Source organism: Cornus florida, unplaced genomic scaffold (assembly GCF_030987335.1).
Source record: "Cornus florida cultivar Cherokee Brave unplaced genomic scaffold, ASM3098733v1 CherokeeBrave_3.0.0_Hap2_Chr02, whole genome shotgun sequence".
Taxonomy (NCBI): Eukaryota; Viridiplantae; Streptophyta; class Magnoliopsida; order Cornales; family Cornaceae; genus Cornus; species Cornus florida.
The window spans coordinates 30,014,943-30,041,316 of NW_026775572.1; positions in this window are offsets into that span (position 1 = coordinate 30,014,943).

Consider the following 26,374-nt stretch of genomic DNA (forward strand, 5'->3'; position numbering starts at 1 on the left):
ATATTTAATTAATTCCCTCACATGGTTGCATCTTGTATGTAATGGACTTGTAACTTGACAATGAACTTGGCCTTGACATGACCTTTGAAATAACTTGTTCGTAGAACATTTGGACTTGCCATGTAACCTTGGTTTCATTAATGTGCTTAATGAACATGCTCATTTGTTTCGGAATGGTTTATTCACACATGTGTTGTTTAGTATACAATTGAATCATGTATCTTATACTTATGGTATATTTGCTTCGATGGATTCTATATGCTATTTATCTTGGTTGTGGTCTATATAAATGCACACATTGATTTCTTGACATTTCACATGCCATCATAGTTGAGAGCTTAGGGCATGACTTGTGTGTTCCAAAATCTTAGTTGTGCATGATATGTGGTTAATGCATTTCTTGTATTCTAATACAATCTTGACTTGCACAACTTGTTGATTTTGGGACTTGGGATATCAATCAAGAATTGTCATGGCTAGGACTTGGTTCTAGTACGGGGGATTGTCCTTCTACACTATAGTGCGCATTAGGGGAAAGGTACCCATGGGTTAGTAGCCCTAAAGTGATTTCAAGAGTACGGTTTTAATCCGGGCGATATCTGAGTTTCCACATTGGTTATTTCTCTCTTTAAATTTCAAGTTGCTATTCCTTGAAGATTTAAACTTGTCGTGTTATGTGAAATGCACCAATCTTGTTAATTAGCATAGATTTTATGCTTTGTTCTTGATTCTATATATAATTCATATCTTGTAAGTTGGAATGCTCCAATCTTGTTTAATCACATAGATATTATGTCTTGTTCTTGACTTCATGTATTATTCCTATCGTGCTAATTGGAATGCTCCAATCATGTTAAGTTACATAGATTTTATGCCTTGCTCTTGGTTTCGTGTGTTATTTCTGTCGTGTTAATTGGTATGTACTAATTATGTTAATTTATGTTCTAGTATCCTTCCTATCGTGTCTTTGGATTATCCCAATCTTGACTTGTTTCATATATGTATATATATCATGATTCTTGTTGCTTATACTCCATGGTAGCTTAGGATGATCCCTAAGTCTAATCTTTAATATAGACGTTAGGTGGCATGATCCCTTTTGAACTATATCATGTTAGTCCTAAAAATCTCTAAAGAAATCAAGTCGATGCATGCTCATCCCCTATGAATAAACTTGTTAGTCTTGTTTATTCACCCTGAGGTTGTTGGGTGTTTTACAGGTAAAGAAGCCTTGTTGTGGGATACACAACACTCTTAGATAGGCTAAAAGTCTTGAAGTATTTTTGATGACATTGAATATGCATATGGTAGCATATCTTGTTTACTTTTGTTTATTTTGACAAAACTTATACTTATTATTTAAGCCATGTAATGTGCACTTAAGTGCACCTTTTGACACTCTTTTGATGTGTATGTAATGAGGCCAGAGGCCAATATTATATATTATGTATGTTATGCACTTTTACTTATAAACTTCATTATGGAAATATTGAAAATTCATGAGATATTATGTTATTTTCGCACCGGTGCATGCATTGTGTATGTAATTCATCCTTTAGCATTCATTTCTCATATGTGAGGTGTGGCTAAGAGCCAAACACCATTTAGTTTCCATTTTTGCATTTTAGTTCACACATTGCATTTTTGGGCTAAATAGTAAAATCCGAGCCTTTAAGGGTTCATTTTCAAATCGGGTGGTGCAAAGTGTGTTCTGGCACCTCCACTAGGTCTCATTTATCTTGTATGAAGTGTGGCCATGGGCCAAACAGTCATTTGAAACCATTTTCTAATTTTGGTTTCCATATTTTTCATTTCAAGTTCATTTTCACCTTTTTGGCCGTTGGGGGGTCGGATTTTGAATCGGCCATTTCTGGGAGCCACGGACCATTTTCGTGTGCTCAAAATCACCATTTACGTCTGTATGCATGATCTGTTCTAGGGGCATTATAGACTTTTTACTTCAATTTTATTTTCTTCTTTTGACATGGTCGCCTAGAAAACGTGATTTTAGGGGGGGTTTCTTCTTTGTGTTTTTCCAAAAAACATCGTCTTGGTACCGGAAATCCCTCGTGAAGTTTCAGCTTCCAGTTTTCATTTAGCAGCTTTATGACCCTCATGACCAGATTTCTTTGAGGGGCATTTTGGGCATTTTATAGTGAGTTTTTTTCATTTTCGTTTGCGAAGTCGGGTAGAAAACTCGATTTTAGGGGGGTTTCTTCTTCATGTTTTTCCAGAAAAACTCGTTTTGACCTCCGTTTCAAACCTCAGTTCTGGAAAATCTGCTTTGGACCCTTGCTGTCAGCATATGCATGCCATTGGGCACAGGCATAGGCGCCGGTGGGCTCGTGCATGGGCGCCGTGTGCGCCATGGCCTTCGTCGGGCCGCCGCGACGTCTCAATTTCAAACCCTCGTTTCTCCCTCGTCCGGACTCCAAATCGAGTGAACTTTTTTTTGAACTTGACTAATCTTTTGCTATTTTTCCAACGGTGTGCTCGGTTGCTGCCAGATCTTCCTGGATAATTACCAGTTTACCCTTTTAGCCTTAAGTGCTTGTTTTTCTTCGTTAGGCCATTTCTCCTTCGTCCGGACTTCGAATCATGCGATTCTTGAGTCCATCCTGATTATTTTTTATTGTTTTCTAGTGGTGTGCTTGGTGGCACCGGAATCCATACTTTTAAAAATGACTATTTTGCCCCTGGGGGCTTATTTGTCATATTTCTGATCTTTTGCTTCCGCATCAGTTCTCATTGAGTTCCACGACCTCATGGAAGGTCACTTTGATTTCTTAGGGTCTTAGAGGTTTGTTATGCCTTGGGAGACCGTTGTCTTGTTTCTAACTTCCGCATCTTGGATCTAGTTCGGGTCATCACAAGACACACTGGGTTGAAAAATCCAGGGTCGTCACAGTGGGCCTGACCCACTCTTATTTTTACAGGTGTTCATCGGTTCCAGGCTTTGTTTTAGACTTGGGTTGTACTTCCAATCATTTGAGTTCAGTGGGATATTTTAGGGGTCCATTAGATGGATTCCCGAGTTGTATTTTCGGAGAACAACTTGTATCGGAAGATTTTGAATTATCAATGAAAGTTATAAGTTTATCATTTTAGTTCTTTCAGTGTTTTTATTTATTTTTGTTTATCATATTTAGATTCTGTGTTTGATTATTGCTAATTGATTTGATATCCTCGGGTAATCGGGCGTGGGCCTGGCCAACCCGCATCCGGAGATCCGGGGGTATCACATGCTACAAAAACTTCTTCCTGCAAAATTTCATTTAGAAATGTACTTTTAACATCCATTTGAAATAATTTGAATTTAAAGTAACATGCAAGAGCAAAAAGAAGTCGAATAGACTCAATTCTAGTAACAGGTGCAAAAGTCTAATCAAAGTCAATTCCTTCAACTTGAGTGTATCCTTGTGCAACTAATTTAGCTTTATTTCTCATCATAAGGCCTTGTTCATCAAGTTTATTTTTAAAGATCCATTTGGTCCCTATGATATTAACATCACTAGGTAAAGACACTAATTTCCAAACATCATTCTTCACAAATTAAAGCAATTATTCTTGCATAGCCGTAAGCCAATCAGAATTTTGAAGAGCTTCATTAACATTGTTAGGTTCAAACTGAGCCATGTGACATGAGTGTCCTATATCATCTATAATGCATGAGTGTCTTACATCATTACAGACTGTACTCCTAGTACCATGCCTATCCCATGAACCTATTACATTTTAAACTGAATGACTCAATCTAACTCTAGAACTGCTAGATATGGGAATATCTAAGAACAGTGTAAGAATTCCTATATGTTCATCAGTGGTGACCTCTAATTCCTCATCCTCATCTTCTTCAACCTCTTCACCTTCTCCTCCTAAATTCCCAACTCTTTCTTCCTCATGAATTGTAGGTTCTTTCCTTTCTCCTGCAATTTCAAATTAGATCCTTCTTCATCAAGTTGAGAAGAGGTTATCTTAGATTTTGTATCATCAAATACAACATTAATAAACTCCATAACCACTTTGGTTCTAAGATTAAAAACACACCTTCATCACTTCTAGAGTCAAATTTTCCCAAGTGTTCCCTATCTTTAAGGATATAACATTTACTTCCAAAGACTCTATAGTATTTAACAGTGGGCTTTCTATCATACTACAATTCATATGAAGTTTTTTTAGTTCCAAACCTAAGATAAACTCTATTTAGGATATGACAAGTAGTACGTATTGATTCAGCCCAAAAATGACTTGCAATTTTATTCTCATGAAGCATAGTATGTGTTATACCTGCAATTGTCTTATTTTTCCTTTCTATTACACCATTCTATTGTGGTATTTTAGGTGCTGAAAATTCATACTTAATGCCATTCTTATCACAATATTCAATAAATTCCTTAGGTTCGAATTCACCTCCATTGTCGCTTCTAATTCGATTAATTCGATATCCCTTCTCATTTTGAATAAGTTGGCAAATAGACCTGAAATTCACAAAAGTATCAGATTTTTCTCTCAAATATGTAACAAAAATAAATCTAGAAATATCATCAACCATAACAAGCATGTATCTTTTTCCTCCAATGTTATTAGGTGTTATGTAACCCATTAAATCCATATGAATCAACTTTAAAGGTCAATAAGTGACTTTATGAATAAGTCTCTTATGCGACACTCTAGTTTGTTTTCCTAATTGACATGGACCACATATTTCATTCTTAAGCATCTTCAATTTAGGCAAACCTCAAACAAGATAATTGTTAGACAAATTCACTAAATCATTATAATTCATATGTCCAAGTCTTTTATGCTATAAAACTGCCTCATCAATAACTGCAGAAAAACAAATTAGTGAAGGATCTGAAAACACAACATAACAATTATCAGAAGTTCTAGTTCCTTTCAAGATGCATTCACCTTTTTCATTAGTTACAAAACACCCTTGTTGAGTAAAATTGACTTGAAACTCCTCATCACAGATTTGACTAATACTCAACAGATTAGGAGCTAAACCTTTAACATATAAAATATTTTTTAATTTCCCAATTCTTGGAAATTTGATCTTACCTTTACCACTTACAGTAAAAACTTTACCATCACCAAAAGTAATAGTACTAACTGCGCAATCCTTAAAAGTGTAAACAATGTTCTATCCCTTGTCATATGCCTAGAGCAACCACTATTAAAGTACCAACCACATGGACCAAGTGCTTTAAATGTTGTGTGCATGGCAAGGCATTTAAAGTTCTCTTTCTCTACCCAAACAATTTTAGATTCATTATGCAATGATTTCCTTATTGTTCTAGGCAAAGTGTCACAAGGCTCAACAGTCATAATCCTCTTCTTCCTCAACTGTGAACTCTCAAAATTATTTAATTTCTTTTCTAGTTCAACTTTTTTTTTTTCTGACACTTATAATTGATGTGCCCTTTTTCACCACAAAAATGACATATTAAAATAAGTTTAGGACAATTAGAAATAACATAAGGTTTGGTTTCAACTTTCACAAAAAAACATCTTTAGATTTTTAAAAATACAAATCCTTTGAGGTTGAAGCCAATTCTTTGTTACTACAAGTATTCTCAACTACTCCTTTCAACTTATCAATTTTGTAAGTGTCAATATCAACTTTTTGAAAAGACTTTTTTGATTTAACAAATTCACTACTAAAATTATCAATTTTAAGTTCCAGTGATTTATTAAACAAATTTACCTTCTTAAGTTCCTTTTCCAGAAAATCAATCCTATAAAGAGGATTTAAATTTTTATGGCTAATTTCTTCCAAATTCTTATTAGAGACAAAAACTTCTAACTTATAAATATCTCTATCAAGTTCCATAAGATTCAATTTCTTTAATAGATTTTCAAAATCCTTTTTAAACTTTGACCATTCAATTTACATGCTTGTGACAGAATAAAAAACAGGAGGTAAAACATCAACAGATGAATTTTTAGACATGATGCAAAAATCAACAATAAATCAACAAATATGATCTACTCGGTATATCAAGTAACCCGCTCTGATACCAAATTGTGAAACAAGAGTTACACAGGGTGCAGAAATAATTAGTTGATTTTAATTATGATTAATTCCTTTTCTGACCTAGATCTGATTATTAGGTCAACTTGCTCAATTATGATTGATTAAATTATATGATCAATTTAAACATCCACAATCATAAATATATGTAAAGTAAAGCAAGTAAAAGTTTAGAGAGATTGCACCAGAATTTTTAGCGAGGAAACTGTTTGCATAGAAAAAACCTCGTGGACTATTTAGTCCAAAGTAAACCGATCCACTGTGTTTAAAACAAAGTACACCGAGCTTTGACTCTGACTCACACCCTATCGTTTTAACAAACACCAATTGCTGACAATCCTCTGGCTTTGCGACTCCTCGTCCGACAGCAACTTGACCTCAGACTTATGCTTGATATTTGTAGAAGAGTAGCAGATAGATTAGATAACACTCTTTGAATGCTCCAACCCTTTAAAAGTGTGATCGCTTTTACTTTTGCTTTTCAATCGTCTGAATTTGATGTAGAAGAATTAAATCATGCTTTTCATCCGGAATATCCGAATCTTCAATATAGCTCCAATTCCGATGAGATAGATAACTACATCACTAAATCACTCATGAATATATGTGTATGCTCTCATAAATAAATTCAAAATAATCAGATTTAATTTTCTAAATTTTCTCTCTCTTAAAGGTTTTTTCAAAATATAAAATCGATTTTCCCTAAAGCCTTGAATAAACCAATATATATAACAAGGTTTATATAGAGTTTAGAATATCCTAGTCCCTTTGAAAATATAAAAAATTTCGTGCATAGGACTTGGAAAGAAGTTGGGATCAGGAAACTGAAAGTTCTAATGTTGTCAGAAGTCTTGCTACCGGTTCCCAAATTTGGTACTGGTTCAAGAAGGTCAGAAGCCTTTCCGATGCACTTTGGCTACCGGTTTCCAACTGTGGTACCGGTTCAAAGTTGGCAGTAAACAAATCTTTTATGAACCAAAGGTTGCTACCGGTTCAAGGATTCTTCTACCGGTTCCCACTAGGCAGAATTAAATATTTCGGTTTTCTTCAACCTTTTAAACTCCTTAAGTGTTCTTACTCACTCATATACCTTTCTAAAGCATTGTTCTCATCCTCTCGGAGTGTAGTAAACCATGAACACTTGAACTTCTTCAAATCCGCATCCGATCTTCAATCTTTGAAATTTTGAACCAAAAAATTACAACTCGATTGGACTTGTTTTGACAACGAAATTAACCAATTATAAAATATATCTCACAGATTTAATCTTTCAACCAAATATAGATTAAGGCTACGATCTACCACCCTGTTGGAGGTCAGAGAGAGAAGTTAACAATCCAAATTTTTCTATCTCATTCCCCCTTCTAGTTCCTCTGTGTAAACGATCCCAACTCACGATTGAGGCTACGATCTACCACCACAACTAGAGGCCAACGGCAAATCTAAAATTTAGAATGGGTGAAGCTTTTATTTTTTATTTTTTTGTCATTTGCTGCGGTGTGTTTTAATATATACAGGCTTTATCATTCTTCCAATTTTGGTTAAGTGATTATTTAGTATATAATGATCCTTATCTTGTAATTTGGGTAAGTGATTACTTAAAAAAAAAAATTAAAGATTTGCTATATAATTAATGATCCTTGAAAAGGGATTTTTTTTTCTTTTTGATACATGAAGTCTGAAAATGATCTGGACATGAATTAAGTAAAAAAAAAAAAAAAAAAAGTTAAAGGGAGCAAGCAAGGCGGGCACGGGGATAAATATTTTATGAATTAAGTAAAAAAAAAAAAAAAAAGTTAAAGGGAGCAAGCAAGGCGGGCACGGGGATAAATATTTTATAACGGTGTGAGAATGGACTATGGAAGTTCAACCCGTCGCGGGTAAACCCGCCCCGTTGCCATCCCTAATTGCACATAATAGAATATACATAATTCCTCTGACTTTATAATTTTTGCAGCTTCAGTGATTGCATACTTGACCAGTTCATGTGAGAAAACCTTTGCTCTCCAATTAATACAATTCGAAGTGCTTCCGCGAGTGTATTCACCAATGTTGACTCCAACCTCACCCCAACTCCGCCAATTCACGACCATCAAGGTCTGGCTCCTTAAGAACCCTAGCAGCCAAATCACCCAACTCAACTCCTGTTTTGACTTCCAGTCCTTTTTCGTGTGAACTCAGAATCGGAGGATACCATTTTTTTAAAAAAAAAAACTTTCTCATTCATTCCAACACCCACAAAACAGATGTTTTGATTATCAAGAAACTGTTTAAGAGACTGCGATTTTGAATCCGTTAAATAATTCATTTGAATCATCAAACACTGACTTCCCGCATAGAGTACCAATATGGCTGCGCTAGTTTCAATGATTTTAACGTCCAGTCCTACGACTGTTCGAAAAAAAAAAAAAAAAAAGGTCGAGTTCTACGAGCTGCATCCGAAGCTTATAATAAAACTCGTAAATGAGAGTGTCAACCATGGATGAACTAACAACTCTTGTCTTAACAGAAACACCTTTCATTTCAATCTCATATATGTATTTCCTAATTCTTGATGACAGCCAAGTGGGTATCATCCTTCTTTGATTAGAACCTCACTTTACATAGCACCTTAATTTGTAACTTTTAACTTTTGGGTGTTTATGAGTTCCAAAACATGTATTTAATATTTATACATATTCCACAGCAAATATGTTCATTCCCCATACAACTTTTGGGAATTTGTAGATATTTGTATCTAAGCAAAGTATACACATTCCACGGTAAATTTGAAGATTACACAATAACTTTTTTATATTAATATATTATTAGCTTCTTCTTCTTCTTCTTTTTTTTTTTTTCTCTTTCTTTCCTGTCAAACAATATTATTTGCTAACTCGAGTAATGCTATAATGCCCAATATGTTTGTTTTTTTTTTTTTTTTTGGGCCAACAAGAATTTTTACAGAGTAAGAATTGTTTACTTCAACAATTGCCACATCAGTTACAAAAATGGATCCGAATATATATATATAATTTTTTTTTCATTTTTCATAGTAAACATACCTGACAAAGACGTCACAGTACCGATAATGTTGTATATTCGATTCTATCAACCAATTATATCTTGTCACAAAAGTTAAATGGTACATATTCACTTCAGTAAATCCTATTGCTATGTGTCAACATTTCATCAACTGATTAAAGCATTGAAGTATTTTTTATCAAGACTAGTTGAGGAATATGAAAAGTCTATAGTCTAGATACATCTCGGAAGTTGGAAGGTCTCAGGAATAGAATTTTGTGCTGGTCAATCCATATTAAATTCAGATTTCAAAGAATGTAAAGTCCCAATATTTTCAATCTCAAACATAATACGGGTATACAATTTAACTGAACCAGACAAATTTATCCACTAATTCCTTCTCCATTCTCAATTTAGTGATATTCCTATACTTTCTAAAGTGCAAGGTCATGGTTATAATATACCGAAAAAAAGGTAATGGTTCATATTTCTGCGGGGGCAAATGAGTGTATAATGATTTCTTTTGCCAAATGAGAAGAAAAAAATAATTTCGTATTAAAACTAGAGGCAAAAGTGAGAAAAACGCCTCTGAACTTTCACCATATGAGCAAAATATCATCCTCGACATCAAAAGTGAGCAATTCAGTTACCGTACAATTACCAAATTATCCAAATTTTGTTTCTTGGAGTGACTTTAAACAATAATAATTTAAAAAATCAACAAAAGCAATATTAAATTTAATTATAAATTGTTAATATCTTCATAAAAATGCATTCACAATTATTCTTAACTAATTTTATATTTAAAAAATATTGCAACACTCCTAAATATGCCACCAAGTAGTAAGTAGTAACTCAGTGTACCCAGGAGCACTAGGCCCAAGGGACCATGTAATAGAATTATTGGCCACTGTATATGTGCATGGACACAAGTGGAAAAATAAACAAAAAAAACAAAACAATGGGACGAAAGATTAAAGTTATGCGGACACTTATGAAATTACCGAAGATTTTATAGATAAAATTATATAGGATTCTTTTAAAATTCAGCTTCACATAGATTCATCTTAATTGGGTTCAATTCTCTATAGAAACAATGTGAGTGTGTGAGCTTCTTGAAGCGACAAAATATAAAAAATGAGAAAAACATGCTCTAATACTTCCTTAATAAGGCCAATATGTTGTGATTATTCCACTAATTTTTTTGTGCTCTTAGTGTCTACCTTTTATCATATTTCTCTCTAATCATGATTAAGCAAAGGAAAAATTGTCTATAAATTCTCTCCCTTGGTTGTATTAAGGTTCATTGCCACCATTACATAACTCGGAAGAAGGAAAATCAGGTATTCTAAGAATTTTTATTTTAAGTCCATTTGAGTATTTACATTTATAAATATTTGTATTTCTTTTAGTGAAACCTCTTATATTACATTTTAGAGTTGATTTCATGTATTATTGATTTTAATTGCAGTACATTTGATCATGATGAAGACGTCGCTTTTAGTTATATTCTTCATGGGATTGGTGTTAGTATGCCTTCAAGCGCATGGCAAAAGGCCTATACCAGATGCACAGCCTGTTGTTCGAAAGTTATATGGAGTACCAGCAGTGGGTACAAATAATGAAAACAAATCAAGTGATACCGCCGATAACAATGAAGAAAAAAAGAATGAGAGTCTTGGAGTTTACAATACGCCTTCCGGATCAGACACAGTAACTCATCATGTTTATCCAGATACTGATTGCCGTCCAGATGATAAAAAATGTCGCCATTAAACTGTTCAAAAGAACTATATATAAATTTATATATGCAAGTATATATATATATAGTAGTATGCTTTGTATAAATGTATCTGTATCAATCCATGACAACTACTGCTTAATAATATGCTATGGAACTGGTTTGATGCTTGTGAGTGTGTGACATTTAGGCCCATGGCCAGTGTGTTTGTATTGAAAGTTAAAACCATATTATATATGACAGACAGCTGGAAGTTGAGTTATGCTTAAAATTTTCAGTCCTACTCTAATTGTAAAAATCAAATCGAAATCATGTTAAGACATGTATATTTTGTTTTTTGGAAGGTAAACTTAAATTTTATAGATATATAGAACAAATATACCGAACAAGTTAGCTCAGGCTAACCAACAAACAAGACCAGCCCATGAGAACACAAGCCCAAAGCCTAAAAAAGGATCAAACCTAAGTCACATAAAGCGGGTGTGGATGCGGCAAAAATTTAAGTTAAGTGGGAGGGAATGACAGCGATAGTGTACGGAGTATGAGAGCGATATCCGTTTAAAAAAATTATGTGACTTAGAATCAAACACATGACAAGTTTACAAAGAAATTAACGTTACTGGTCATAACACATAGGAGAGATAATGGAGGAGAAGTAGGGGCTCCCCCCCCTCCCGGGCTCCTACCCCGCCCACTATTCATATAGAAATTTTTTTATATTTTATATGTGTATATATGGAATTTTTTATGTAATGCCCCCAAAAATTATCTCTTATTTTTCTAGTTTTTTTTTGCTAATTTACTCTTCAAATTCCTTAAAAAAAAAAGTTAAATTTTTCTTGTTAAATTAAATTTTAATTATTTCCTTTTTAAGTAGTTATTTTTCTTACATTTTTTTTTTTTTCTTTTTCTTAATTTTTTTTTCTCTTTTACTCCTTTAAATAATTTTTTTTTCTCAACATTGTGCCCCTAAGGGAAAAAATCCTGGCTCCACCCCTAAGGGAAAGTCCTCTCCTCGCCTCAAAGACTGTTACACATACATAGCAGTTAAACAAGTATATTTTGTTACAATCTTTCAGAAAAACTGTTTAAGAGGCTCGTGTTTTGAATCCAAATATTTTATTCGAATGATCAGACATTTGACTTCCTGAATATAGCAATATCTCTGTCATCACGTTTTTATTGATCTTGATGTCAAGTCCTACGAGCTTCCTCCGAAGCTGATAGTTAAACTCTGCAATGCAAACACCATTCATTTCTATCTTATAATATCCCATTCTTGATGCAAGCCATAAGGGTATAAACCTCACTTAACATAGCGCGCACCTTAATTTGTAACTTATTACAACTGACACAGAGCCCGTTAGATGATATATATATATATATATATATATAAATATACATACACACACCAAGGTTATTAAAATCGGAATTTTACGCAGAATCGTTTTAGGCTCCGTAAAATCGGAATCGTAGAATCGGATCGTGAATCGTAAGATTCTACCAAATTGTGAAAAAATAATTGAAATTAACTTTTTAAACAATAAGATATGTAAAATATAACAAAAATGAGGCCAAAACACACAATATTACATATCCATGAGTTCACAAATCTCAAATCCTAACAATATTTTAAAGTCCGAATATAAATAAAAGAGAATATAACTCAAAATAACATGAATTTACAAATCTCAAATCTTAACTCATCCATCTCCAAAGTTAGAAGCTAAAATTACATATCAAAAGGAATTTTTTTTTTTTTTTTTTTTTTTAACTCTATGCAATTTCCTTTCTTTTTCTTTTTTTTCTTTTTTTCGAAAAGTGAAGAAATAAAAATACCCTTTTGTCCACCAATCCAAGTGTTACGGTGTATGTGACCTTATTAGTCACAAGAATGAAATTAATCAAGAGTTAGCATAACAAAATTAATGAACCACGTGTTAACTCGATCTCATTATATTATCAGTTTAGACTACAAAATTATACCTTGGCTAGCATATCGGCAAGTCTTTTAAGCTTTTAAATTATTTTTAATTTTTAATATATATGATAAGCTTTCAAAAAAAAAAATTAGTCAAATGAAAACATTGATCATGAAACCAAAATTTGCCTAAACTTGTTAGTCACGAGTATGCATCCTTGAGATGTAATTGATCATTTTAATTTTTTTTAATTAAACACAAAAATATATTATGGAACATCAACATGCATTGTCAAAATAATTGATATATATACATATATATATTTCTTTTTCTGCCACTAATGAAAAATAATTTATATTTTATAGAACAAATATTTAACTTTGTATATTATACGCGGGCCAGACCTCTTTTATTTTGTAGCCCAGAAGAAACCAATCAAAAAATTAAAAAAACCCAAAAATAAAGGCCCAAACAACCAATTTTGTAGAATCGGTAGAATCGTGTAGGATTGTACGAACGATTCTATTCCCGATTTTATCGATTCTACCTTTGATTCTACCGATTCTACCTCTAATTCTACCAATTAAGCGATTCTGCTACGATTTGACTTGATTTTGAGTTCTGAGTCGTAGAATCGTGCGATTCTACGACTCAGAATCGTGATTTTGATAACCATGATATACACAGAGAGAGATCATGTAACTTTTGGGTATTTGTGGGCCGGTTACAGTCTTACAGAACATGTATCTATCCGTGTATCTACGTAGCAAAGCACACGTGCATATTCCACAATAAAATGTTCATTCTACTATATAAATTTTTTAACTTCTGCATTAATAAACAAAATTCATGTAACATCTCTTTAATTTTCTCCATAAAACCTAAGGTGCTAGTACTACGAAATTTAATTTAAAGAGTTACTTCGGTTTTACATTAATTTTGTGGTTAGATCGATGAAAGACCATGCATAACCATAAGCCTGAAATTTTGGAAAACATAAATAATTAATTTAAATAAAACCTTAGGTGCTAGTACTTAGAAATCTAATTTAAAGAGTAACCATAAGCCTGAAATTTTAGAAAATATAAATGATTAATTTAAATAAACTGTTATAAGATTGTAGAGTAAATTGAAGTGACACGAATCCATATGAGCTTGTGTAGATTGAAGAACATTCTATAACTAGGCTAGTATTTTCCATTTACACACTAAGTACGCACGCACTCACTCACTCATTCACTCCTACACAAGACGTGCGTGACCCCTATTTATAGGCTTTCTTCGACTTTTGCGAAGTGGGTCATCTCTCTTGATTTTTCTAGAGATAGAGAGAAAAATATCTAGAGATCACGAGGATAGAGATATTTCTAAAGAGAGAAGCCAGTGTTGAAAGCTTCTCTGATTTTAATCCGAGTCTGTAATAATTACTTTTCTAATTCAACCCAATCTCCAATACTTTCTCGATAAGGCCAATGCATTGTGCTTAGTCCATTCAATTTTTGTGCCCTTAGTGTTCACCTTTAATCTCTTCTTCTCACTATTAATCATAATTAGGCAAATGGTTGTAATGTTCATTGAGTCAATTAAATAACTGGAAGAAAGCCATTGCATTTGAGTTGTGTTTGCACTAATAACATATATATGGGTTAATTTTACTGACACTCCTAAAATTTGGCCAAATATCATATTAAAATATTTTTCGAAAATAATTATCACTCACATTGTTTGTATGATTAGTTTTTCACTCATAAAAAAAAAACATAGTGTAATACTTTTCGATAAGGTCAATACATTGTGATTACTCCACTAATTTTTTGTGCTCTTAGTGTCCACCTTTAATCTTATCTTTCCACTATTACTCATGATTAAGCAACAAAAGAAATAAAATTGCCTAAATAATTTCTTCCATGGTTATAATGTTCATTGCCTCATTTTAGCAACGAGAATCATTCATCATTGAAAGTTTATCACAAAAGATCCATCCTGTCGCTGCGATATTTTATAAATCATGTAATTAATGACAATAAGGTATTGTCATTCCCCAAGTCAGCAAATAGTCACCGACATAATTTAAGTGAAAGAAATGTACTTTTAATGTGGAATTTCAAAAAAATCCAAACCCTTAAATAAGACAAAATAATTTTTTCTGTATATGATGTAGGACAAAATTCTGCATAGTTCTACAAGTCTGTTTTCGACAAACCAATAGTGTTTTTTTGGTTGGAAACGAAACATTGAGAAAAACCCAATAGCTTTAGCTTGTGGGTTATGCTGGTTTTCAACTGAAAACCTTCGTTTATGGTTCTGAAATCACATTTTATCGTCTTATACTAGACTTGTTAATTATTTTGAAATTTTTGTTCAAGGCTTAATGAACTCGGATTGCTCTAAAATTTTAGATTTACTATTTTTTATCTATTAGGTTTCTTATTGTAATTTTATGGAATTTTTAGAGAAACTTTATTTTTAAACTTATATTTAGTGTTATTTTCCTTTTGCTATTAGGTTTCTTTATGTTTTATGGTTTAGGTTTCTTCTAAAGTTAGGTTTTCTTTTATTATAAATACATATAGTGCAAAGTATAGAATTAACTTTTATTCATTCAATTAGCAATTCAAATATCAGATTTCTCTAAAATTCTTATTCGTTTTATGGATTCAAAACACCATATTTTGTGAATTCAAAGTAAACCGTTCCTTATGAACAAATTTATCATTATTGTCTATGTTAATTGGTATCAGAGACTTGTCTTTTCTTGAGCTGATGGAAATTGATTTTTTCGTGGCTCTTTTCAAAGTCGAATTTCAAGGCGATAACAATTGCATAACGTTGACGAAGATCGCATTCATTCTCTTTGGAATCACAACTCCATCCCATCGCATAGGCATCCAGCCTACGAGGATGAGTTAAGTGATGATGACGATGAAGATTACGCTGAAGACGTGTTTGGGGGTCATAAAGACATGCAAATATATTCTAATCATGGGGCTTATGATCCTAGGAGTTTTCCTCCTAGTTTTGATGGTCTCTTTCATGTTGAATATTTTCTAGATTGGCTAGAAGATTTTTAGTGGTTCTTTGATTACATGGAAATTAAAGAGGAAAATAAGGTGGCATTAGTTGCATAAAAATTGGAAGGAATAACTTTTATTTGGTGGGAACAATTGCGAGTTTCTCGTGCACGGGTAGACTACAATTTTGGATGAAAATGAAACGTCTTTTGCAAGCCGAGTTTCTTCTACCTTTCTATGAGATTAATCATAAGAAGAATTTTCGTGCTTCATCTCTTGTTGTTGAAGTTAATGCAATTATGAAATTTAACACGGCAAAATAAGAAGATGGTTTTGATGAATTTGAGATTTAAATTGGTGAATGATCATTATTTGAGTAGATTGCAAGTGAAGAAGTTTTTATTTAGAAATGTTCTAATGAAAATATTTTGGTGTTATGCTTTGGAGATTCTCGTGGCAGTGAATAATATGATTTTGTGGTAGGCAATAATTCATGTTATTTGCATCCAAACTCAATGATGAGTTTTTTTGAAGTAGAGGGGACTAATGCAGGACATAATTCTGTACAGTTCGACAAGTTTATTTTTGACAAACCAATAGTATTTTTTTCAATGGAAACGACACATTAACAAAAATCCACTAGCTATAGCTTGTTGGTCGTGCTGGTTTTCAGTTGAAAACCTTCATTAGGGCCCCAAAACCGCGTTCTATCGTCTTATACAAGGCCTATTAATTATTTCGGGATTTGTTCAAGGCCTTAACGAACTCGGATTGTTCTAAATTTTAGATTTAGTATTTTTTATTTATTAGGTTTCTTATTCTATTTTTTTTTTAAATTTGTAGAGAAACTTTATTTTTAGACTTATATTTAGTATTATTTTTCTTTTTCTATTATGTTTATTTATGTTTTATTTTTCTTCTAGAGTTAGGTTTTCTTTTATTATAAATACGTGTACTATAAAGTACAGAATTGACTTTTATTCATTCAATTATTAATACAAATATCAGATTTTTCTGAAATTATTCTTGATTCAAAACACCCTACTTTGTGAATTTAAATTAAATCGTTTATTGTGAACAAATTTATCACTTCTGCTTACATTAGTATATCAAGTGAAAAGTTTATTTGATTTTAATTCTGGTCCTTAATTACTTTTCTAATTCAACCCACTAGAATGCTCTAATGTATACTTATCATTGGGTCATTAATTCATTTGGTATAACCTCGATCTTCTCCCTCAAAGGGAAGCGCGGGATTTTAACTTCATAACAAACATATATTTGTTGGTGTGGTGATTACTTGCCTAAAAAATTTGGAAACATGGTCTAATACTAACACATAAGGCCAATACATTGTGATTAGTGCACTTATTTATTTATTTTTATATATTTTTTTTTTATTATTTTTTTTTTTGCCTAGTTTGGTATGTAAGAATGAAATGAATGAGTATAGAAAGAAGTGGGAATAGAATGGGAATTGTCATTCTCATTTTCTTGTTTAGTTACAAATATAAAATGATGTTGGAATGAATTCATAATCACAATTCTAAGTGGTGGTGGTGGAAGGCGATGGGAGAGATAGAGGCCATGGTCGTGGAGGGTGGCGGCGACAGTGGTGAAAGGTGGTGGCGGTGGCAGTGGTGGTGACGAAAGTGATGATGGTGACGATGGAAGGTGGAAGCAATAGCAAAATGCAACGTTGGTGGCGACAACATCGGTAGTGGAGAGTGGTGGCAATGGCGGTCGCGGTGGTGGCGGAAGGTGATAGTGGTGGTAGTGGCAGTGGCAGTGGCAGTGGCGACGATGATGGTGGCGGAAGGCAATGGAGGAAGGTGGTGGCGATGGTGATAGTGGTGGCAGTGGCAGTGGCGACGATGATGGTGGCAGAAGGCAATGGAGGAAGGTGGTGGCGACGGCGGTGGTGGCGGATGGCAATGGTGGTGGTGGTGGTTTAAGGCGGCGGCAGTGGTGGTGGTGGTGGTGCTCGCGGGGGGGGGGGGGGGGGGATTTATTTCATTCATTTAGATGTTCATCTCATTTCATTTCATTTCATTCCATTCCATTCATGTGTACCAAACTAGGCTTTAAGAGCATAAAAAATAAAAAATTGGAAAAAAAATTTAAAAATTAGTGGAGTAATCACAATATATTTGCCTCATCCAAAAGTATTTTACCATTTTTTTTTTTTTGGATAAATAACGACACACACACACTTGAACCCCTCACTTCCCTTCGGGGAATGAGAGGTTAGGCTATACAATTGAGTCAATGACCAAGTTATAAGTATATATTAGAACATATTAGTGAGTTGAATTAGAGAAATAATTATGGACTACAATTAAAATCAAAGAAACTTTTCACTTGATATATATATAGATAATGAATTTTTTAATCTATATTTTTCTTGTTTTGAAAGATTTATTTTGTTTCATTTAAGGATTTGGATTTTTTGGAAATTCCATATTAGAAGTACAATTTCTTTCATTTAAATTGTGCCAGTGTGTGATGGTATCATATTGTCATTAATGACAATTTTTTCTTTGTGATTAGTGGGAAGATAATAATGTCCACCTTTTATCTTATCTTCCAACTAATCATGATTAAGCATAGCAAAAATTGTCTATAAATTCTCTCTCATCCTTGGTTGTAATGTTCATTGCCTCCATTACATAACTGGAAGAAGGGAAATCAGGTATGCTAAGAGACATTTTTAAGTCCATTTGAGTTGTATTTGCATTTATAACTATTTGTATTTCTTTTAGTGAAACTTCTTATATTACTTTTTTTGGAGATGATTTAATAAATTAGTGATTTTAAGTGCATTTTTTATCAGCATGAAGACGTTGGTCTTGGTTATATTCTGCATGGGATTGCTGTTAGTATGCCTTCAAGCACATAGCAAAAGGCCTATGCCAGATGCACAACCTATGGTTCGAAAATTATATGAAATTAGGAATGAAAGTATTGAAGCTACAAATAATGATAACAAAGATACCGCTAATAACAGCCAAGATCAACCGAATGACAGTACTGCAGGTTACAGTACACCTACTGGATCAGGTTCAGAAACTCGGGATCATATTTATACAACTGGTTGCCGTCCAGATCGTCCGGCGAAAAATTGTCACTAATAAACTATTATGAAAAAGTGTATATATAATAATAGTATGCTTTGAATATATATCTATATCAGTCCATGGCAACTGCTGCTTAATAATAAGCCTATGGCCAGTGTGTTTGTGTTAAAACATGTGTAAACATATATTATATATGACAAAGTTGAGTTATGTTTAAATATTTCTGCCCAACCCTTATTGTAAAAATAATTCATGTTGGTTTGGGATGTCTTATCCAAGTTGCTACACTAACAAATATATTTGTTGCAATCATATATTGAAATTAAAGTAACCATTAGGGCTTTGTTCATATTTCTGCATGTGAAATTACTCAATATTTTTATCTGTTAGACCAAAATATTCCTGATTTTAGCAACAAATTCCATTGAAAGTTTGTCACAAAAGGTCCATCCCTCATATTAGTTTTGGAGAGAGCAAGAGAGAGATGCCCTCAGAAGAGAATCTTCAAGGAATCCAAGCCAAGGAATCATATGATTTGAATTTCCAAAAAAGTGTTCAAGTGGTTCCACATGCTTGAATTTAATTTTGTCATTCCACGAATTTCAATTGATTCACATCGATTACTCATTTATTGTAATATGAACATTTACATGTGACATTTATTATCGATGACAATTATCAAACTGTACTAATTAATAGTTTATTATTTTTATAATTTTTAAAAATATTCATTTTATTTACGAAAATTTAAACAATATATCTTTAAGAATTTAGAATAAATATATAGATTTCTCATGTTACATTTTGTTAAAAAATAAATTTTAAAAATATTAATTTTGTATTTTAAAAATTAACTAATATTATATATCTCCCATCATAAAAGAAATAAGGTGACTTATAGGCTTATAGAAAAACCACATTTTCTAATGCTTAAAAAATTACATTTTTACTATTTTACAAAATATACAATGAACTTTAACTTATGTACAACTATTAAAACGTTTTACACACACAATAGGGAGGTGGTGAGTACAAACTAGGGAAAAAAGAAGAATGGAAATCATATGATTTGAATTTTTGAAAAATAGAGTTTCTTTGGTATGGTCCGCGCGTAATTTTGTCCATGAATTTCATTTGGTTCACAACTATTTCTCAGTTATTATAATATGTTTGATTCACAACTATTTCTCATTTATTATAATATGTTTGATTCACAACTATTTCTCATTTATTATAATATGGACAATTACATGTGACATTTATTATCAATGATAATTATCAAATTGTATTTAATTTATAATTTATAATTTTATAATTTTTAAAAGTAGTCAATTTATTTATGAAAATTTAAACAATATCTCGTTCTTTAAGAATCTAGAATAAATATATAGATTTCTCAAGTTGCATTTTGTTAAAAAACATAAATATATATACACTAATTTTTATATTTTTAAAAATTAACTAATATTATATATCTTCTAACATAAAAGAAATAAGGTAACTTATAGCTAAAACATATTTTCTAATGCTTATAAAATTACATTTTTACTATTTTAAATGTACAATGGACTTTTACATATGTACAAATATTAAAAATGTTCTACACACATAATGGTATACAAATATACAAAAACTTTAGAGGTGCTCCAGCTTTGACCAAATTTAAATTTTGCAGCTTTTGGATTTTTGCTTTCGCTCCTGCTTCTACTCTGTGTGACTTTGGGTATAACTTCTCCATCAATAGAAAGGAAGTGGGGGGTCCAAACTTCATAATGGGCATTTATCGGGGTGTGTGATTATTTACCTTTAAAAAAACATGGTCTAATAATTTCCCGGCCAATACATTGTGATTACTCCACTAATTTTTTGTGATCGTAGTGTCTACCTTTAATCTTATCTTCCCATTGTTACTCGTGCTTAAGCAGAAAGAAAAAATAATAATAATAATAAAAATAAATAAATAAATAAATTGCCTACATAATCTCTCCGTGTGTTGTAATGTTAATTGCCTCATTTTAGCAACAAGTTTCATTTATCATTGAAAGTTGGTCACAAAAGGTTGGGGTGATATTTTCTGAATCTTGATTAATTATGTTAATGACAATATGATACTGTCATACCCTGGTTATCAAATAGTCATTGCCTTAATTTAAATGAAAAGGCAAATACATTGTGATTACTCCACTAAATTTTTAATGCTCTTGGTGTCCACCTTTTAATTATCTTATCTTCCCACTAATCATGATTAATCATAGCAAAAATTGCCTATAAATTCTCTCCCCCTTCGGTGTAATGTTCATTGCCTCCATTACATAGCCGGAAGAAGGAATATCAGGTATGCTAAGAGACATTGTTAAGTCCATTTGAGTTGTATTTGTATTTATAAATATTTTTATTTATTTAGTGAAACTTCTTATATTACTTTTTGGAGTTTATTTAAAGAATTATTGATTTTAAGAGCAGTTTTTCTTTTTTTTCTTTTTTTTTTATTTTTTATTTTATAGTTAAAAGATAAGCTTGTATATATAGAAATGGGTAAAGAATATACATGAGGAACAAATGTCCCCAACAACAAATACAACAGGCACAAGGCCACAAAAAGGTAGCAGGCCGAAGGCACAAGGAGTATCACCTGCTACATCTATTGTATATACTAAAGTAGTAGTTTCAAACAAAGCACCAACCAGACCAAGTATATCCACATCTACGAAATCAGTCAGGTGTGACCTCCATGCATGGAAGAGCCCTTGAAGTAGAGGTTCTGCAGGTCATTGAAGGACATAACTTGTCTTAATTGTGAGCCGCTTCTAAGAGTTACAGAAGCTAACCTTGAACGAGTGGAGGATTTAATCAATGAAATAATGTGCTGAGGAGAAGAAGATTCGTTGCTAAAGGTTCTTGAAATCCTTTCCATCCAAAGAAAGTAAACTGCTGCTGAGAGGAGCAATTTGTGCACCAGAAATTTGCTTGGAATCCATGAGTGGAGCACCAATCAACCAATTCAGCCCAAGTCCTTGACTGATATGTCAAACCTGTGACTTCTTGTATGAACCTCCATATGTGAGCTAAATTTGCAGTTGAAGAACAGGTGGTCCATTGTTTCATAATCTGAATTACATAAGAAGCAAGCATTTGTGTAATGCTTATGCAACATGGGTTTAGAGTCAAGAGTGAAGAATCTATTTTTGATTGCAAGCCATGTAATGGAGCTATGCTTTGGTATGTGGTGCTTGAACCAGATAATATTGTGCCAAGTAAAAATAATTGAGGGGGGAGAGAAGTAAGACATAGTATGGGCAAGGGAGAAGACCAATGTGGGACTAGGTAACCACTCGTGTGTCTTGAGAATCAGAGGGGAGAGGAATGCTATTAAGCTGAGACAAGAATACATGTGATTGAAAGAAGTTAGAAAATTGAATTGAGGGTAGGATAACCCACTGAAACTTGGAAATTATGCTATCAACTAAGCCATAGGTGTCCAGTTGAAGAATTTCCATTTCAGAGAGTTCCAACTGATAAACAATTGGACCATTAGGGAGCCAATAGTCCAACCACATCATGGTATCAGTACCTGCACCCACTCTATATCTGATGAGTCCTCTGGCCAGTCCTCTAAGCTTCAATAGCTTCCTCCAGAATCCAGAACTCAGAGCTGTAGGCTTAATTGTCCAAATGCTTCTAGCCTTAATTAGATACCTGTGAGTCCAAGCAACCCACAAGCTATCCTTCTTGATGCATATCTTCCAAATGTGTCTTAAGCTTGCAAGCATGTTGGTTAGTTCTAAGTCTGGAAATCCCAAGCCCCCATGAATTTTTGGTCTACATATGGATGACCAAGCAACCTTTGCACCCCTCTTTTTCATCTCAATTCCAGTCCAATAAAAACTTCTCAAATTTTGGTTAATTTGCTCAAACACTTTTTTTGGGACAGTAAGATTGAATGGAGCATAGAATGGACTTGATCAATATGGCTCTACCTGCATAAGAGAGGAATCTAGAAGTCCAGCTTTTGATTCTTGCTGCAATCCTTTCAATCAAAGATTGGCAATCCCTTGGGACAATGGCAGATGATAACAATGGTACACCAAGGTATGTAATAGGCAAGGTTCCAGCTTCAATTTGTAAGAGTCGAAGGATAGCATTCTTAGTGGAATTGTCAACACCAGCAAAAAAAGCAAGACCCTTCGATCTATTGATATGTATGATTACTGCACTATTTTTGTTAAGTCCATTTGAGTTGTATTTGTATTTAAAAGGGTTAAGTACAAAAACCTCTCACACTAATCACTATGTACAAGATGGGTAAGAAACCCAAATTATTTCAATTTGTGCAAATAAATACATTATGTCAATTTCGTAATTAAAATATTTAAAATACCTTCATAAAAGAAATAAAAAAATAATAATAAATAAACAAAATTTTCTCTCTCCTCTATTTCTCTCCCCTGACCAATTAACGGGCGATCAATGCTCGATGTCGACGGCAAGATAAACAGATGGTGAAGCAAGGACTCAACAGGACTGAACTGGCCAACAACATGAACTATTCTTACCTATGGAGTCCGACGCTGAACTGGGTATAAATGGACTGAACCAAACGGCGGCCGTAGTGACTGTAGGAGTCGCTATTCCGGTGAGCACAATGAAACTCTTGCAATGTTTGTTTGTCACTGGACATGGCCTGGGATTATCTTCCACTGCTGTTATCCTACAGTTGACAAGTGAGCAAATTTTGCTTTAAATGAATTGTACTACAGCTAAGCTTGACGGTACTATTATTGGATGCTATCTAACTGAACCAAATGCATGTGCAAACCACTTGAATGAACTGAAGTCGAGGTAATGTTTATGAGATCAATATCAAATAATTTGTTTAACCCAAAAGAGTTGAAGCATTATGTGAAATTCATAGCAATCATCACCCCCTGGATCCGCCAGTGATCATCACTTTTTTACCGACTCTTGTACACCGGAGATGAAACGAAGCTCAGAGCTTAATTCACTGAGATCAAAGGTGAAACACAAGCGTCCTTCGTCAGAGCAGTTGCAGTTGTAAAAAGGTTTGAAGCACGATTCAACTAAGATATATACATCGAAACTTGGGCACACCGGACTATTTAGTCTTCGCCAGAAAACACGGAGTTTGAAAGTTGATGGACGCCGGAACTGTTTGGTCGGTTGTGTTTATGTGCTTTCAATTCGGGTCCCTAAAACTTTCTGATGAAGGTTTCCTAAAGCTACTCTCACTGGTTACAATGGATTCCTATGCTTGTTGCCGGTTGAGTCGATGAAGCTCTTGGTCTGTGACCGACACCGTGATGAGTGGAGAGACGGTTTTGAAGAGCGAGAAATGATAGAGATATAGAATAAAATAAAATTCTTGCTTATTTTGGGATTTATATATATATATAAATAAAAAAAAAATTGATCAAAATTGATGATTCAGGAGCAATTTGTTCAAATGATGAAAATCACCGCTATCTCAAAATAAATGTTCCTTTTGGGACGGAGCGAGTAATAAAGAAAGTTATATGTATTTTTTTTTTTTTTTGTAATAGAGGGTTTCTTGCACATAACCTTATTTATAATTAGTAAAATTTCTTATAATTAATACTCTGTATTACTTAAAGAGTTGATTTTATGAATTATAGACTTTAAGAGCAGTTTAAACCCAATGGCTCTAAGTTGTAACTTAGATCTTGAGCTTCATGAAACACTAAATCTAAGATTCGACTCTCTTGGACTGCAAATAATTTCTTAGGGTCACGTCTGCGAGTGAAAACCGAAATTTTACCGAATCCGTGTAAATAATAATAGAGGCAAAGTCTTGAATACCCTGATTACCAGGTGAAAAGAAAAATAGTTCAATTTGAAAACTATATATATGAAATTAGCAATATATGGTTTAGTACCAACAGAGGCTACAAAAATTGAAAACTGCTGCAAGGCAATAAGACTATTTATAAAGGCAAAAGAATCTTAAAAACAGTCGAATTTGGCACAAAAAATAGACTGTTCGATTCAACCACTAGTAAAACTCCGAAAAAAAAATCGAATAGCATTGTCAATTTGGCCAAAAAATGACTTATGTTACTAGCAAGCTCGTGTTTATTGATAGTTTATGTTCCAAGCAAGGCTCGTGTTTACTGATTGTTAGGTTGATTTCAATCCGGAATGGTTCTCCTCGAGTTGAACCAAAAATGTTGAAATTACATCAAAATTTGTGTCAACTTCTCCATTTGGCCTATTTGTGGTCCAAATAGTTTACACAAGTTTTGACAAACTGTTCTACTTATAACAAAAGGGAATAGGAACTCATAGGAGGCTTAGCAGCAATTAAAAAGGAATTGATAGAAAACAGAACATTCAACCTTTAACAAAGCCGCCAACTTGGCACACACCAAAAATAAAATTTATAATGGCACCTGAGCCAATACCACACACTAACAAATTAATCTTGCTTAATTAATTAGCACTAAATCATGTTCAGCAGCTTGTCACCAATCTGATATGCAGCATAAACTTCAGTGATTGCATACTTCACCTCTTCATTTGAGAAAACAGTTGCTCTCCAATAAGTAGAATTCGAACTTCCACTTGTGTATTCACCAATGTTGACCCCAACCTCACGCCCCAACTTTGCCAACCGACTACCCAAAAGGTCTGGCCTTTTAAGAACCCTAGCAGCCAAATCCCACAACTCAACTCCTGTTTCGACTTTCAGTGCATTGTCAGATTTTTTTAGAAGATGAGTTTTTCCACCAATTACAACACCCACAAAACAGATGTTTTGTTCAGCAAGAAACTGTTGAAGGACTTGGATCCTGAATACAAATTACTAGGAGTAACTCCTTCGAATCATCAAACACTGACTTCCCCCATAGGGTAGCAATATCGCTGGGTCGGTACTGTATGTTCCAGTCTGGATCTTAACGTCGAGTCCTAAGAGATTCCTCCGAAGCTGATACTTAAACTCTGCGTTGCAAGTGTCAATTAGATCTTCACGATCAATAACTCTCGTCTTAACAGTAACACCATTCATTTCAATCTCATATATGCCCATTCTTGATAAAATCCAAGTGGGTATCATCATTTTTTTTTTTTAACCTCAGCTCAATAGCACCTTTTAACTAGATAACAAGCCCTTCAGATGTGTGTGTATATATATTCAGACCCATATAACTTTTGGGTTACAGAACATTTATTTATGCATGTATCTTAACCAAATATATATACATATTCATGTATTTATTCCACAGTAGTTATAAATATGTTCATTCCACAATATAATTGTTTGTATTCATATATTATTAGTAAATAAAAGTGTATTCCTACATGCATGTATCATCATGTTTCTAGACTTGGTACAGAAATATGAAAAGTCAAGTTTACTCGATCTAGACACATCTTAGAATTAAGTTGGAATGGACCATCCTTCTTAAATTCAGAATTTTTATTTATTATTTATTTACATATTTATTTGTTAAACTCACTAATTTATCCACTTTTTTTACTAAAGGGTCTTGAGCCCCAACCTTCTATTTTAGAAGAGTACTACTAGACTACTTTCTAAATTCACAAAAACT